This window comes from Glycine max, chromosome 19 (genome assembly GCF_000004515.6).
Source record: "Glycine max cultivar Williams 82 chromosome 19, Glycine_max_v4.0, whole genome shotgun sequence".
Lineage (NCBI taxonomy): Eukaryota > Viridiplantae > Streptophyta > Magnoliopsida > Fabales > Fabaceae > Glycine > Glycine max.
In genome coordinates this window covers 18,422,531-18,441,004 of record NC_038255.2, presented here as the reverse complement: position 1 = coordinate 18,441,004, position 18,474 = coordinate 18,422,531, and the positions used below count along the sequence as shown (strand labels likewise).

At 38.3% G+C, this 18,474-nt stretch overlaps 1 long non-coding RNA gene across 1 annotated transcript; it reads right to left on the bottom strand.

Moving 5' to 3' along the window:
• Positions 1 to 17,541: 17,541 nt before the first annotated feature.
• LOC121174204 (uncharacterized) lies at positions 17,542 to 17,801 on the bottom strand. The gene is made up of 2 exons (XR_005890077.1): positions 17,739 to 17,801; positions 17,542 to 17,641 (listed from the first exon to the last, which is right to left on the bottom strand). It is a non-coding gene; the product is annotated as an uncharacterized lncRNA (long non-coding RNA).
• Between the last annotated feature and the right edge of the window lie 673 nt (positions 17,802 to 18,474).

The window sequence follows — 18,474 nt, the reverse complement described above, 5'->3', positions numbered from 1 at the left end:
GCCAACTTGTGTGATTTTTATTATTTTTTCTTTTATCCAAATCAATTGGTTATTTTTGCATAACTTTTCTCCATATGTCTAGAAAATTCAGTAAAAATTTCAGCTCAAAATTCGAAGTAACCAATTCTCAGAAATTTTTACAAGTTTGTATGTCCAAGCTGCCAGCACCAGCGATTTTTTTTTTAAGCATGGTATATTGATTGCCTTGGGCTTACTTTCAACCTTCCTATGTATGTTGAACTCACTAGGATTGTTTACCACAGTTTTAGGAGTTCAATTTTCACTTAGGATCAACATTTCAGCCAGCAATTCAATCACCAAAACTCAAATTCACAATAGACACAATCATAAGGAAACCTAAAAGTTCAAGAAAAGGTTCACAATCAAAGACTCTCTAAGAATTTTGCATGAACATGTTAAGGAATAATTAACATGAAAGATTTGACTCAAATCAAATAATAGGATAAAAGAATTTCATACACTCATGAACAAATGAGTTTGACAAAGAAACAAGAAAATAAAATTCAGCACAACATAAGAAATCTTATGTGACAAGTTTCATGACTAGACATGACTTCTATGACAAAACTACAATAGGTGAACAAGTCACTCTCGATTTTTGAGGTTTTATTCTACTTTAATATTTTTGTAAGAATTTTATGGTTTAGGTTTCAGCCACAAAAAATAACAAGACAAAACTCAAAGGAACCTAAACTCAACAAAATTCATGGTTCAAGAACAAGAACAAGAAATTTGAACCATAGAAAATCAAATCTAGGTTCTATAGCAAGTTTAATTGGTGGAAACTCTAAAGAATCATGTTAACAAAATTTAGCACAAGACATGTGAGGATATACATGGAGAAAAAATGAAGAAACAACAATGGAAGAGAAGGTAAAGCAAAAACAAATTAATGGAGGTTTAAGGAGCACCTACTTGAAGCTCTTGTGCTCTTATTACCACTTGATGGAAGCTTGCATGTGGAGCTTCTATGGAGGCTGGATCTTTGAGCTTCAATGAGGTCCTTTAATGGTGATTTTCCACCATGGAGATGCAGCGGAAGACAAAGGAGAAGAGGTGAGAGGAGGCGCCATCCACTAGGGAATAAGCCATGGAAGAAGGAGCTTCACCACCAAGATGAGCCTTGGATAAGAAGCTTGGAGAGGATGCTTCAATGGAGGAAAAGAAAGAGGGAGAGAAAGAGAGAGGGGGGAGCACGAAATTGAAGGAAGAAAAACGGAGAGAAGTTGAACTTTGAGTTGTGTCTCACAAGACTCTCATTCATCAAAGTTACAACAAGTGTTACACATGCTTCTATTTATAGACTAGGTAGCTTCCTTGAGAAGCTTTCTTGAGAAAACTTCTTTGAGAAGCTTCTTTGAGAAAACTTCCTTGAGAAGCTAGAGCTTAGCTACACACACTCCTCTAATAACTAAGCTCACCTCCTTGAGAAGAGAAGCTAGAGCTTAACTACACACCCTTATAATAGCTAAGCTCACCCCCATGACAAAATACATGAAAATACAAAAAAAATCCCCGACTACAAAGACTGCTCAAAATGCCCTAAAATACAAGGCTAAAACCCTATACTACTAGAATGGCCAAAATACAAGGTCCAAAAGAAGGAAAAAACATATTCTAATATTTACAAAGAAGAGTGGATCCAACCTTGACCCATGGGCTCAAAAATCTACCCTAAGGTTCATGAGAACCCTAGGGCCTTCCTTAGTAGCTCTAGCCCAAGCCTCTTAGAGTCTTCTATCCAATACCCTTGGGGGGTAGGATTGCATCACCTCCATTAATTTTCAGCTTTACCTTCTCCTCCATTGTTGTTTCTTCATTTTTCTCCATGTATCTCCTCACATGTCTTGTGCTAAGTATTGTTAACATGATTCTTTAGAATTTCCACCGATTAAACTTGCTATAGAAGCTAGATTTGATTTTCTATGGTTCAAATTTTTTGTTCTTGTTCTTGAACCATGAATTGTGTTGAGTTTAGGTTCCTTTGAGTTTTGTCTTGCTATTTTTTGTGGCTGAAACCTAAATCATAAAATTCTTACAAAAACATTAAAGTAGAAGAAAACCTCAAAAATCTAGAGTGACTTGTTCACCTATTGTAGTTTTGTCATAGAAGTCATGTCTAGTAATGAAACTTGTCACATAAGATTTCTTTTGTTGTGCTGAATTTTATTTTTCTTGTTTCTTTGTCTAACTCATTTGTTCATGATTTTATGAAATTCTTTTAGCCTATTAGTTGATTTGAGTCAAATATTTCATGTTAATTAGTCCTTAACATGTTCATGCAAAATTCTTAAAGAGTCTTTGATTGTGAACCTTTTCTTGAACTTTTAGGTTTCCTTATGATTGTTACTGGTGAGGGTACTAGACATAAGGATCCTCTATATAGAATCTTAAATGAGTTAAGCTCCCTCAAGTTATGGAAAGAAAAAGGAAAAGAGAGGATAGAAATAAATCAAGATGAGAGAGAACAAATAAGAGAGGAAGAAAGAAGAAAAATAATGAAAGAAATGAAAAGAGAAAAACATGTCTTCTATAGTAGTCATGACTCTTGCAAGAGTTTAAGTGAAGAACTTAGCGACTATTATAGAGGGTGCCATAATTCACATACTAAACATCATTCCCAAAGAAGAGAAAAGGATAGAAGGCCTCAAGAGGTTAACATTAGCCTCCCATATTTCCATGGAAAAGATAATGTTGAGGCCTACTTAGATTGGGAAATGAAGGTTGAACAACTCTTTGCTTGCCATCATATTAGCGAAGAGAGAAAAGTTCCATTGGTTACCCTTAGCTTTCAAGGGTATGCCCTCTATTGGTGGACTTCCCTTGTTAGGGAATGAAGGATTCATGGGGATCCTCTAGTAGAGTATTGGAATGATCTTAAGAGTGCCCTTAGGAAGAGGCATATTCCCTCCTACTATAAAAAGGAACTTATGGACAAGCTCCAAAGGTTTAGACAAGGGAGTATTGATGTAGCTCCATTGGAGCTTGTAGGCCTTGGATCTTCTTCATCAATGGAGTCCTTTGCTTCTTGAATTTTAATGGCAGTGGAATGGAGAAGAAGAAGAGTTGAGAGGAGACGCCACTTCAAGGAGAAGATGAGTCTAAAAGAAGCTCACCACCATAGGAAGCCATGGATAAGAGCTTGAAGGTAGAAGAAGATGAATGGAGGGAGACAAAGAGAAGGAGCACGAAATTTAGTGATGACTCAAAAGAGGTCTGAACTTTGAAGTTTAATTCTCAAATGATCAAAGTTGAAAAAAATTCACACACATGACCTCTATTTATAGCCTTTGTGTCACACAAAATTGGAGGGAAATTTAAATTTCAATTCAAATTTCACTTGGATTTGAAATTGAATTTGTGGAGCCAAATTTTCACTAATTATGATTAGTGAATTTCAGTTATGGTTCAGCCCACTAATCCAAGATCAATTCCAAGATTCTCCACTAAATGTGCTTAGGTGTCATGAGGCATGTAAAGCATGAAGGACATGCACAAAGTGTGACTATATGATGTGGCAATGGGGTATAGTAAGAAAATGCTCACCTCCCCCTCTAAAATTTAATTGGATTGGGCTTCTACCAATTCAATTAAATTTATTTCCCAACACACACATCAAATATTCACTTAGTGCATGTGAAATTACAAAACTACCTCTAATACAAAAACTAGTCCAGGTGCCCTAAAATACAAGGGCTGAAAAATCCTATATTTCTAGGGTACCCTACCTATATTATGGAGCCCTAAATACAAGGACCAAATATAATGACATCCTAATCTAATATGTACAAAGATAATTGGACCCAACCTTGGCCCATGGGCTCAGAAATCTACCATGTGGTTCATGAGAACCTTAGGGCCTTCTTCAACAGCTCTAGCCCAATCCTCTTGGAGCCTCTTGCTCATGGCTCTAGTGACTAGTCCCTTCCTAGGGAGGATTGCATCAAGTATGAGTGTTGTAGAATATAGACAACAAATGGAACTACTCCTTTTAAAAGTTGGACTTAGGGAGGAGCAAAGAACAAGCATAGCTAGGTTCCTTAGTGGGCTTATATGGAAGTGAGGACAAGGTTGAACTCCTTCCATATAGGGACCTAGATGAACTAGTCCAACTTTGTATAAGAGTGGAGCAAGAACTTAAAAGAAAGACTTCTTCAAAATCTTCTAGCTTTCACTCTTATCCAAGGAAGGACCAAGCCCAAGGAATTTTGGGGGTTGCACCTTCAAAACCCAAGGAAGATAAGGGTAAGACCATAGATAAATCCACCCCTAAGACTAGTTCCCAAGAAAGGACTAGCAACATTAAATGCTTCAAATGTCTTGGGAGAGGTCACATTGCCTCTCAATGACCCACAAAGAAAACCATGATTATGAGGGGTCAAGACATTTATAGTAATCAAGAGGAGACTACTTCTTCCCTTTCCTCTAGTGGAAGTGAAGATGAAGTAAGGGGTGAAGAGTCTAGTGAGGAAGTCTACCCCCATGAAGAAGGTGACCTCCTATGGTTAGAAGGCTCCTTGGAGGTCAATCTTGTGATCTATCTCAATCCCAAAGAGAGAACATCTTTCATACAAGATGCAAAATTTTAGATAAGACTTGTTCTCTCATTATGGATAATGGATCTTGTTGCAATTGTTGTAGCATAAGATTAGTTTCCAAGTTGAACCTCACTATCATTCCCCACCCAAAACCTTAAAAACTTCAATGGATCAATAAGCAAGGGGAAATGATAGTTAACCAACAAGTGAAGGTACCTTTCTCCATTGGGACATATAAGGATGAAGTTAATTTTGATATAGTTCCCATGGAGGTGTTAGTCGATGAATACGACTAACTTTTGTTTATAAAACCTGTGTAAATTGTATCAAACTTCCCTAGTTTATGGTTATTTTGTAGTGTTATAAGTACTTTCTGTTAAGTATAGGTAATAAATACTTAGTACTTCCATTTTGTATGTTTAATAATCATTTTCTCTCAATTTCAGGTTAATTAGACAACTTTGAAAAGTGCTATTTTTCACCTTCTCGCTAAGCCAATCCACTGGCTTAGCGAGCGTCCGCTAAGCGCAACACTCATTGACTAAGTGCAAGGAATAATCTGGAAGAAGATGAGCTGTATAGGTTCGCTAAGCACACCTCTTCATCTCACTAAGCGCACCACTTCAGTCCATCCGCTAAGCGAGAAAGGCACGTGCTAAGCCAAAATTCACTAATGTGCGCTAAGCGGTCCAGAATTGCGCTAAGCACACGAGCACGAATAGCGCCACCTATTTAAGCCTGAAATCAGATTTTGTGAGGGGAGTTTAGGCTGAGAGCTGAAGCTTTGCATGTCTAGTGATTCTAGAGAGAGAAAGGTCCAAATTCCAGAAAGTTTTGAGAGATTTTGATGTGTGAAGATCTACAGAGACCAGAGCTTGAAGAGGAAGCTGTTATGAGAGCTTAAGATAAGTTTGTGAGTGGTTGTGAGATCCTAGAGGTGAAGGAGACATCCTCACCACTTGTATTTTTGCAATCTTTCATCTTGTTCTTCTCTTTGTTGTAAAGGAGGCTTCCCAGTTATGGAAAGCTAAAATCCTCTGTTGGATCTTCCCTGTAGGTACTTGATGTAAATATTTTTCTATCTATTTAATGATATTTTGTGTGTTCTCTGTGCTATTTGCTTTTCATTCTAGTATGCCTTTACCATGATCATGTAGATGCATGCTTTGTTAGGGTCATTCAACAGTGGAAACCAGTTTGATTTTGATGACCTTGATAGGACAGGGCTAAGTTGTCGTACTATCATGAGGAATCGGGGTGCAATAATTTAGTTGTAGTATGTTTGTCTTAATGCGGTCCTGGTTGAGTTTTGTCTAACAAGAGGAATCTAAGGACAATTGTAGAAGCAAAGCTTCATGGTGAATCGAAGGTGATTCAAAGGTGTTTTGATGATAACAATGATGATAACAAAAGATGATGACAAAGGTGATGACAAAAAGCTCAAAGATCAATCAAAGAACAACTCAAGTGAATCAAAGATTAACCAAAGAACAACTCAAGTGAATCAAGAACAATTCAAGAGTTCAAGATAAGAATCAAGAAGAATTCAAGACTCAAGAAGAAAGTTTAGAGTCAAGAATCAAGATTCAAGGTTCAAGATCTCAAGATTCAAGACTCAAGTTTCAAGAATCAAGAGAAGGCTTAATCAAGATAAGTATGAAAAGTTTTTCTCAAAAATTGAGTAGCACATGATTTTTCTCAAAACATGTTTACCAAAGAGTTTTTACTCTCTGGTAATCGATTACCAGATTGTTGTAATTGATTACCAGTAGCAAAATGGATTTGAAAAAGTTTTCAACTGAATTTACAACGTTCCAATTGATTTCAAAAAGTTGTAATCGATTACAATGTTTTTGGTAATCGATTACCAGTGCCTTTGAACGTTGAAATTCAAATTCAACTGTGAAGAGTCACATCCTTTCACATAAAAGCTTTCTGTAATCGATTACACTAATTTGGTAATCGATTACCAGTGATTGTTTCTGAATAAATCAAAAGATGTAATTCTTCAAATGGTTTTTGACTTTTTCAAATTGGTTTTAAGTTTTTCTAAAAGTCATAACTCTTCTAAATGGTTCTCTTGACCAGACATGAAGAGTCTATAAAAGCAAGGCTTTGTTTTGCATTTTCACATCAATCCAATCTATCAATCTTTGCAATCTATCTTTTCCAATTCATTCTTTACACAAGCAATTTTTCCACATTGATTAATGAGTCTCTTTGAACTTCTTCTTCTTCTTCCTTGAGCCAAAAGCTTTCCAAAGTTTTCTGGTTTTCCAAACCTTGAAAACTTGTGCTATTCATCTTTTCATTCTATTCTCCCTTTGCCAAAAAGAATTCACCAAGGACTAACCGCCTGAATTCTTTTTGTGTCTCTCTTCTCCCTTTTCCAAAAGAAAAAAAGACTAACCGCCTGAATTCTTTTGTGTCTCCCTTCTTCCTTGTCAAAGAATTCAAAACGACACAGTCTCAGAATTCTTTTTGTTAGTGCTTAGCTTTACTGAGTTTTAAAAGATTGGCTAAAATTTTGTTAAAACATAAGCACTTAGACAATGAAGGAAAGCTGGAGTTGCTGCACATGATGTCCAACGTTATGTCAAGGAATCAGATTGGGCTGCACAATGCACAAGGCAAGATAAAATGTCAAATGAAGAATTGAAGCTGCAGGATCCACGATGTCGGATACGATGTCCAGGACATCCTGCCCGAAAATACTGGACACATAAATCTGTTATATCTTTAACAGATTAATGTGCAGTTAGCAACAGATTTGGCGATCTATCTTTAGGAACGAATTAAAAGATAATTAAAGTTCGAATTACAAACGTGAATAGTTCGTTCAGGGATTAAAGATTAAAGATAAAAACTAAAAGATCAAACTTTATCTTTTAGATCTTTAAGTGCAGATTTTTCAGGAGAATGATAGATCTTATCCAGCGCAAGTTGTTGCAGCCCAGATACGCACACTGCTATATAAACAATGAAGGCTGCACGAGTTTTCTACCAAGTCCGAGATTGAAGAGTTATTTTGTGAGTTTTGGGACTTGAGTGTTTTGTGAGCCACCTTGATGCTACCCTAACATCAAGTGTTGGACCTGAGTGTGTAGAGTTGATCTCTATTGTTCAGAGAGCAATCTCTGGTGTGTCTTTGATTTATTTGTAAACACGGGAGAGTGATTGAGAGGGAGTGAGAGGGGTTCTCATATCTAAGAGTGGCTCTTAGGTAGAGGTTGCATGGGTAGTGGTTAGGTGAGAAGGTTGTAAACAGTGGTTGTTAGATCTTCGAACTAACACTATTTTAGTGGATTTCCTCCCTGGCTTGGTAGCCCCCAGATGTAGGTGACGTTGCACCGAACTGGGTTAACAATTCTCTTGTGTTATTTACTTGTTTAATCTGTTCATACTGTCAAATATAATCTGCATGTTCTGAAGCGTGATGTCGTGACATCCGGTACGACATCTGTCATTGGTATCAGAATTTCAATTGATTCTTCCCATTCCCTTATACAAAAGTGTTCAAAGGACTAACCGCCTGAGAATTCTTTTGTATCCCCATTCACAAAGTATCAAAGGTTTAACCGCCCGAGATCTTTGTCTTAACACATTGGAGGGTACATCCTTTGTGGTACAAGTAGAGGGTACATCTACTTGGGTTTGACTGAGAACAAGAGAGGGTACATCTCTTGTGAATCAGTTCTAATGGAGGGTACATCCACTAGGGTTTCAAAGAGAACAAGGGAGGATACATCCCTTGTGGATCTTTGCTTGTAAAAGGATTTTTACAAGGTTGAAAGAAATCTCAAGGACCGCAGGTCGCTTGGGGACTGGATGTAGGCACGGGTTGTTGCCGAACCAGTATAAAAACTCTTGTGTGTTTGTCTCCTTCTTCCCTACTCTTTTACTTTTCGCTTTGCATTTAATTTCCGCTTTTACTTTCTGTTAAGTTTCTCTTCTACTCCTCATTCTCTTAACAATTTAGTAAAAGCCTTAGAAGAGTAATTTTTAATTAGTAAAGGTTTAGGAATAATTAATTCAACCCTCCTTCTTAATTATTTTGAGGCCACTCGATCCAACAATGCTTGATCAGGATTAGGCTAAACTATCAAGAGGAATTGGGGTTTAGCATCTCAGGAGACACCATAGGAACACATGAGCATTGTTAGATAGAGAATATCCTTTTAGCATCAGGCACCTATTAGGAAGACCAATGCGTTTTCTACTTGTTTTTACACATCATTTCTCTCGCGCGATTTTCCTTTTTGCATAGATAGTTTACATACCTGTTCATATTCACACTTAGATTTTCACACCAGACACCTATTTACTGAAATAGCTTACCAAGTAACACAAGTTCCTCGAGAGTTTGATACTCAGTTCTTACCGTTTTATACTACTTGTACGATCTGGTGCACTTGCCGAAAGTGAATAGGAGGCAGGGCATATTCTTTTAGGAAGGCCATGGCAATTTGATAGGAAGATCATTTACAATGGCCTAACTAATAAGATTACCCTCACCCATCTTGGCACAAAATTTGTGTTGCATCCTTAAACACCTTCACAGGTGGCCAAAGATCAACTAACTATGAAAGATAAGAGGAATGAGGAAGAAAAACTAGAAAAACAAAAGAAAAAGAAGGATAGTAAGGCCTTGTCTTCAAAGGCCAAGGGGAAGGAAAAAAAGGAAAAAGATTCCTCCAAGAACATTGTTAAGAAGCAAAATAATTTTGCAACAAAAGGTGATATCAAAAGAGCACTCCTTCTTAAACAATCTTTCTACCTTCTCCTATCAAGGGAAACATCCCTTAGCACTACCATACCTCTTGAGCTTGAGGTTATTCCTCAAGTAAAGGAGTTGTTGGATGAGGGTTTGGTTCGTAAGAGCTTAACTCCTTATGCTTTGTTGGTGCTCAAAATAGGTATTATGAGGCACTGAATCCCTATGATAGGTGGTATGATGAATGTGTTGAATGGTGCAACCCTCTTTTGTAAAACCACCCTTGCATCCAACATCTTCATGATTCACATACATAGGGACTCATTAGGTAGGTTTGTTCTTATTTTTAGTTTCAATACAAACTTAGGTGCTCATATGGGACACCTTAGGTTTGTCATACTTTTTGGTAGGAATAATCAACATGAAAATACAGAAAAATGTATGTTTTATTGCATTACTTTCCTTAATTTTTTAAAAAGTGATCAAGGGGTTCCCACGAACCCTAAGAGAATTAAGGTCATTCCTAAGTGGCCCACCCCACAAGGTATACGGAAAATTTGGGGCTTCCATGACTTAACAAACTTTTACAAAAGGTTTGTCCCATTTTTTTCTATACTTGTAGCACCACTCATTGAGTTCATGAGGAACCATGTTCCCTCATGGGAAGATGCCCAAGAAAGGGGTTTTCAGACCTTACCCTACTCCAACATGCCAAACACCACTAATGTATATGGTATTATTCTTTTTACAGGTGTTAAGGGAAGAAGCTACGAGTTTCAAGAACCTCTGGATTTGAGATCAAATCCTTTTCAAAAGGGAGGGAATAATGCAATCCTACCCCCCTAAGGGCATTGGATAGAAGACTCCAAGAAGATTGGGCCAGAGATGCAGGAGAAGGCCCTAGGGTTCTCATGGGCCTTAGGGTAGATTTTGGGCCTATGGGCTCAATATGAGCCCACTTATCTTTGTACATATTAGATTAGGATTTCATTATTTTTGGGCCTTGTATTTAAGGCTCCATAATGTAGGTAGGGTACCCTAGAAATGTAGGATTTTTTAGCCCTTGTATTTTAGGGCACCTAAACTAGTTTTTGTATTAGGAGTAGTTTTGTAATTTCACATGCATTAAGTGAATATTTGATGTGTGTGTTGGGAAATAAATTTAATTGAATTTGGAGAAGCCCAATCCAATTAAATTTTAGAGGGGGAGGTGAGCATTTGCTTGCTACACCCCATTGCCACATCATATAGTCACACTTTGTGCATGTCCTTCATGCTTTACATGCCTCATGACACCTAAGCACACGTAGGGAAGAATCTTGGACTTGATCTTGAATTAGTGGGTTGAAACATAGCTAAAATTCACTAATCATAATTAGTGAAATTTTGGCTCCAAAATTTGGCTCCACAAATTACTTCTCAATGCCCCACCAAGACATGATGTAGTTCCATGTGGAGCTTGTAGACCTTGAGTGAAATTTCCTTAGTGGAATGGACCAGAGTGGCTCTCTCGAACACAGGGGATATGCTAGGTGCACCCAGCAATATTGCTGGTGCACCCAGCAATTTATTGAAACTACCATTTTACCCTTCATTAAAAAAGTTTAAAATATTTAAATAGTTTTCTTCTCCTCTTCCGGAATCACTAAGCCTTCTTCTTGCTTCTGCTTTTCTTCCTTTGCATACCTCTTCCGCGAGCCTTCTCCTTCACCGCGAGCCCAGGTGCTGCTTCTTTCGGTTGGACGCCATTTCCGTTCGAGGTAGGTGTCCCTAATCTTCCCTTTGCTTTTATTATGCACTGTAGTTGTAGCATTTAGGGTAGGTTAGAAGAACCTTAGGTTAGCGGAACCGTAGGGTAGAAGACGAGAGCAGGAAACGCCGGAAAAAATGGGGAAATGGCTGACGACGGAGTCTTCCGGAAGACCCGTTAGGGGTTCTTCCGGAAGTTCCGGAAGAACGTTTTCCGGAAAGTTTCCGGAAGAAGTGTTCTTCCGGAAGTAACCAAACGTCTTCCGGAAGAACACTTCTTCCGGAAGACTTCCGGAAAACGTCTTCCGGGAACTTTCCGGAAGAAGTGGTTCATCCGGAAGAATTCCGGAAGACGCGCACTTCCGGAAGAAGTTTCAAAGTTCCGGAAGACCTTTCCGGAAGAACCCTTCTTCCGGAGTGTTTCCGGAAGAACCACTTCTTCCGGAAGTGGTTTTTTTGTTTTTTTTTTGTGTTTTTTTTTAAAAATTTTTTTTAAACAGAAATTGTTTTGTTTTTTTTTAAATGAATTATTTTATTTATTTTGGTTATTTTGTTTTTTAGATTTTATGAAAAATGAAGTTTGGGTTTTTGATGTCATATTTTTTTTATAATTTAAATTGTGTATTTTTACTAAATATTAATTTGTAAATTAATTTTTTTTTTATAAAAGTAGTTGTGTTTGTTTTTGTTTATTGTTTTTTTTTAAATTAGTGTTTTTTCTTTAAAAATGAAGTTGTCTATTTTTATAATTAAAGTTGTGTGTTTTGGAAGTTTTATAAAAATACTAATTTTTTATAATTAATTAGTTTATTTTATTATAAATGAAGTATTTTATTTACTAAAAAAATTGTGGATGTTTACTAAATAATTTTTTTTTTACATTAGTTGTTTAATTTTTTTAAAAAATTAAGTTGTGGATGTTTAGTAATGAATTATTTTTATATTAGTTGTGTTTTGTTTTTATAAATGAAGTTGTTTATTTTTTTTTAAAAAAAATTAACTTGTTGATGTTTACTAAGTAATTTAGTTGTGTTTTTTTTTAGAAATGAAGTTTCTTATCTTTTTTTTTAAATTAAGAGTTGGATGTTTACTAATTAATTTTTTTTACATTAGTTGTGTTTTTTTTTATAAATGAAGTTGTTTATTTTTTTTTAAAAATTAAGTTGTGGATGTTTAGTAATGAATTATTTTTATATTAGTTGTGTTTTTTTTTTTTATAAATGAAGTTGTTTAATTTTTTTTAAAAAAAATTAAGTTGTGCATGTTTATTAATAATTTTATTTTACATTAGTTGTTTTTTTTATATAAATGAAGTTGTTTAATTTTTTTTTAAAAATTAGGTCGTGTATGTGTGAAAATAATTTGATTTAAGTTAGTCTTATTTGTTTATAAATAAAGTTGATTTTTTATAAAGAAAATTGTGTATATTTTGACCGAAAAAAATACGTGTTCGACATGATTTACAGATCATGGCCAGAACACGAGGTTTAGGTCGTGCCATAGGTAGAGTTGTAGGCAGAGATAGAGCTGCTGACGAGGATGCTGGCGATGTTCCCGAGAGGCGTAGGCCTACTGCCTCAGCCCGTAGGCTACGCGTTCATCAGATGACTACGGAGGGACGTGATATGGCTGAGGACGTCGCTGACATGACTGATGATGTCCCTGAGCAGCCTACGGAGGCACCTGAGATGCGTGCGGACGCACAGGGTGCTGATAGTGGTGAGGGGTCAGATGGTGATGATGCTGCAGAGGGATTCCCTGGTGGTCCACGTGACCCGTCAGTGCTCACATCATTTGCCGAGCATGTTGCACATGCCGTGTGGAGTGGACAGGTATTTTAATTTGTTAATTATTTGTCATTGTTTATTTATTTGTTTATGATTAATTTTTTTTTAATAATTGTATAATTTGTACTTCAAATCAGGAACGTCCTGATTTGAAGTTAGTGTCACATGGGAGGAAGCTGACACTGATTGGGAGGCCAGTGCCTGAGATTGAAGGCCTGGTGGCTGCCACAGGATTAAGTCCACTGATAGATTGTTCAGTTATTACTGGCGATCCTGGACTTATATCCGCATTTGTGGAGAGGTGGCACAGTGAGACTAGCACCTTCCACCTTCCAGTAGGAGAGCTGACGATCACATTGGATGATGTGTCGTCCATTCTACATTTGCCCATCACTGGCGTCTTGCACAGTTTCCACGCTCTTTCTACGGAGGAGGCCAGATTCTTGCTCACGGAGTTGCTGGAAGTGTCTGCGGAGGAGGCCAGAGCCGAGACAGCACTCACACGTGGAGCATATGTACGATTAGGATGGGTTCGTGACATTTATGAGACCAGATGTCAGGCCCGGCGGTGGATTGTCGCAGCTCGCGCTTATTTGCTGCACCTTGTCGGTTGCACTCTTTTTGCTAATAAGAGTGCAACATACGTGCATGTGGTCCACCTTGACGCTTTCCGGGACCTCGCTCATAGTGGTGGTTACGCTTGGGGGGTTGCCGCGCTGGTTCATATGTACGACCAGTTAGATGAGGCTTGTAGGACCACCACCCGACAGCTTGCGGGGTACTTGACGCTATTTCAGGTAAATTTTGTGTTTATTAATATGTTAGGTTCGATTATGATTTAAACATGTTTTTATGTTATGTTAACCTCAATTATTGTGTAGTGCTGGATCTATGAGCACTTCCCTAGTGTGCATCAGTGCGTGACTGACGACACATACCAGGAGACGTCCCCACGTGCTTCCCGGTGGTTGACGTCGAAGGCGCACATGAAGGGCATCACAGGAGCACCCTACAGGGCACGTTGTGATGGTTTGACCGTCACAGATGTGTCCTGGTTGCCGTACACGGAGCATCGGGGTGTTAGGGCGTTTCAGGAGATTTCATCGTTCCAGGGTCAGCTCAGATGGGGTCCTATGATCGTCGCAGTTCGACCGGAGAGGGTGGTACGCCAGTTCGGTTACATCCAGAGCATTCCTCCGCCGCCTGTTAGTGCACGATTGTCACAGGATCAGATAGATGACAGGTGGATGGAGTTTGCGGATCACTTACTACCTGCGGGTCAGCCTTGTTTAGTGCCTGGGCAGGTATCTGCGGATTACATTGAGTGGTTTTTCCGCATATCTCACCCTTTCATGACATCGACCCAGGCAGCTGACCAGCAGAGGGATGCACCAGCTGCAGACCCTGAGGACTACATACAGCCGCCCAGCCCCCAGGTTCCAGTGGCATTTGACCCCCCTCCATATGTGGTAAGATTATTTGCGCGTTTAATGTTTTATGAGTTGTTGTTTATTTTGAATTTCATAATAAATGTTTTTACTGACTTTGACAGGATGATTACGAGGGATATGAGGCGATTGCACAGAGGTTGGAGCGTGTGCTCAACCTTAGGATAGTCACTGCAGGCACAGAGTTATATGACATTATGCAGGACTGCCTGACGATCGCGAGAGGGGGACCCAGTGCTGATGGGACGGTCAGGGCTCGTTAGAGACGCCGCACGGACCATTGATCATTGTATTTATTTTGTTGTGTTGTAGTTGACATGAATATTTGTAATTATTACAGTTTTTGTTTAATATAGTTGACGTGTTTTGCACAGTTTATTATTTTATAATATAGTTTGTTATTCCGATTGTTTGTGGTCCTTAAGCGAAGTTTACGGTTGTTTTAAATTTATTTTTAAAAAAAGGGAACCTAGAATCATGAGTTTTGTTTGTAAGAATTACATAAAAAATAAAAGTTTTTAAAATGATTAATAATTCATAAGTGAACCCTTTTTCCATGTTCAAGTACCCATGTTTGTAAGAATTACATAAATGAACCCTTTTTCCATGTTTGTAAGAATTACATAAAAAACATAAGTTTTTAGAATCATGAGTTTTGTTTGTAAGAATTACATAAATGAATCTTTTTTCCATGTTCAAGTACCCATGTTTGGGATTTTTTTGCGTGGGTGTGTCTGTGCCCTGAGACAATGGAGGGCGGCCATTTCTCATGTTTGGACGTCAAAGAATCCAAAAAAAATAGTCCCGTTCCCCAGTTCCGTCAACTAACACGTCAAAACAAAGCCTCAAAATCCAAAAAAATAGGAAATGAACCCTTTTTCCATGTTCAAGTACCCATGTTTGGGATTTTTTTGCGTGGGTGTGCCTGTGCCCTGAGACAATGGAGGGCGGTCATTTCTCATGTTTGGACGTCAAAGAATCCAAAAAAAATAGTCCCGTTCCCCAGTTCCGTCAACTAACACGTCAAAACAAAGCCTCAAAATCCAAAAAAATAGGAAATGAACCCTTTTTCCATGTTCAAGTACCCATGTTTGGGATTTTTTTGCGTGGGTGTGCCTGTGCCCTGAGACAATGGAGGGCGGCCATTTCTCATGTTTGGACGTCAAAGAATCCAAAAAAAATAGTCCCGTTCCCCAGTTCCGTCAACTAACACGTCAAAACAAAGCCTCAAAATCCAAAAAAATAGGAAATGAACCCTTTTTCCATGTTCAAGTACCCATGTTTGGGATTTTTTTGCGTGGGTGTGCCTGTGCCCTGAAACAATGGAGGGCGGCCATTTCTCATGTTTGGACGTCAAAGAATCCAAAAACAATAGTCCCGTTCCCCAGTTCCGTCAACTAACACGTCAAAACAAAGCCTCAAAATCCAAAAAAATAGGAAATGAACCCTTTTTCCATGTTCAAGTACCCATGTTTGGGATTTTTTTGCGTGGGTGTGCCTGTGCCCTGAGACAATGGAGGGCGGCCATTTCTCATGTTTGGACGTCAAAGAATCCAAAAACAATAGTCCCGTTCCCCAGTTCCGTCAACTAACACGTCAAAACAAAGCCTCAAAATCCAAAAAAATAGGAAATGAACCCTTTTTCCATGTTCAAGTACCCATGTTTGGGATTTTTTTGCGTGGGTGTGCCTGTGCCCTGAGACAATGGAGGGCGGCCATTTCTCATGTTTGGACGTCAAAGAATCCAAAAAAAATAGTCCCGTTCCCCAGTTCCGTCAACTAACACGTCAAAACAAAGTCTCAAAATCCAAAAAACTACGAAATGAACCCTTTTAACAATTAAATTTTTGGACCACTGAAACAACGCATTCAACTTTATTATGGGAATTAAACACGCCGTAAACATATAAAGGTTACATCAACAAAAAAACAAAAAATTAAACATGACATTCAGTTGTTTAGCGACGTCCCACTGACCTCGTCTTCAACATATTTAGTAAAGACAACTAAAATTTCTATTGGTCCATATTTTTTCCAGTAGTTAGATTGTACTAACACCTTCAGCAGTTCTTCGTTGGTGATCAGCTCATTTATTTCATATTTTATAACCGTATCTGAATACTCAAACCGAGCTGGTTGGCGGAAAAACAATCGTCTTACCGTTTGTGATTCGTGAATTCCAAGAGGGGGGATCCCTTTAGGTGCAACTTGCTTGATTAAATTCTTCAGTTCATCGATGGTACATGTTGAAGGAATTTGAAATTTCTTAGGATTTTTTCCTGTGAACGCGCAACCAACAAATTTGTTCTGCGGTGGCATGTTCCATTTGCCGTTGTAATACAGGATCGCGTCATGAATACGAGGCATAGTGCGTTCAAGTAAGTTTATTATTCCATCTGGTGTTCTTCCAACGGTGCATAATAACTCAATCGGACCAACACAAGAAAATTGATCATTACACATTAACATTGTGTTGACATCGTCATCATTTATCAATTTGATACACTCAAAGCGAATTTGGTTACCTGTATCGGTGAATGGCTTCCGGTAGTGAATTTCATCCAAAAATTGTTTGTCGGATAGCTGAAGGGTATTGTGTATTCTGGTTTTTAGGCTTGCAAAATCACACCTATTTGGTACTCGAATGGGCACCGGAGTTGAAGTTTGGAAGTAAACCCCAGTATCATTGTGAATAATCGATCCATTTGGATAAATGAAAGCCAACCTTGAGTTGACAATCGTCTGACTGCTAGTTTCTCCTAGAAATGCCATAGTTTGTGTATCAGTTGGGAGATTATTTGAAAGCAAGATAATGTGTGATTTAGTAGCCTAGTCTGCCATATATATAGATGGTTGTGACCGAGCCTTTGTTTAACTTTGTTTACAAAAAAATAGACACGCGTAAATGTGTAGTCAAGTCAGCCAATGTGTTGTCGCTAATGTGTAGTCAAGTCAACCAATGTGTTGTTGAGCGACTGCTAGTTTCAAAATGTGTACTGAAGTCAACCAATGTGTTGTCACGCTCAAACTGTAACACGCATGCATGTCATTATGTGTTGTCAATTATGACAATGATGTATGCTGTACGCGTAAATGATTTTTGTTGGACCAACAATTTCCTTGCTTAACCAAACGAGTAGTTGATAATATTAATTGGTTAGTGACGGGTTACAACGAATTATATCGCATAATGAATACAAATAAATAAACAATGAATGTTTAGTCTTCATTTAGGTCTACATAGTGTGTTTTGATTGACATCAAGCTTGTGTATTCCTGCATTCTACTAATATATGGAATTGCCCATTGCTTTGCCTGAGAATAACAATTGGTTGACCACAACAGCGCTGGGGGCGGCAACGGACAATGGTCTTTCAAATAAACCTGTTGTACATGAACAAACATTATATCATGCGCTGACCGTGCCAAACGAACAAGCGAAGTCATTGCATAATTGTTACACTAACTATATTCAATGTACCTGAACAAAATGATTTCCAAACACGTGACCGACACATATGATGCGGTGGCCAGAAGAGTCAGGTGGTGGTTGACTTCTAAGAGGGAAAAATGTCATGCTTTGTTGTTGGGACAACGATACAAGGATTACGTTATACCGTGAAGCAATCACATATCCTATGTCTGTTATATCCATCCACTTGTCCACACTAACCTGAATGAACCAAACATACACATGTAAGTAATTTAAACATTGTTATTAAAAAAAATTAACCTAAAAACATACCTTTGAAAATCCATCAACAAGTAGGGACAACTTTAATTGTTCAAATCTCTCTGTGCCACCGAAGAGGTTCACGTACTCATGCGACCACCTGCCAAGTTCTTTAAGCAATTCATTACGCACTAACGGCCACGAATCTTCCCCCATACCTAATAAAGCGCCAATGGACCGATATCCACAGTTACCGTCCGCTTTCACATCCACAACGTCACGAATGAAACCTTGAAAGAATGACGCAAATTGATCCAACATCGGGATGATCCTTGTTGGCTGACGCGGTTGAGAACATGATGCACTTCGTTTCACTGGAGAGTTGCTGCTTTGAACAGAATGAAAAGCATCAACATACTCCCAGTAAGACGGATCACGCTTTGTGGATGTTTGACTTCTTTTCATCGGTTTCTTCGGTGCACCTTTAGTGTTCACCTTTGATGGAGGAGGGCACATAGAGTTATGATCAGGGTATGCGATTTCT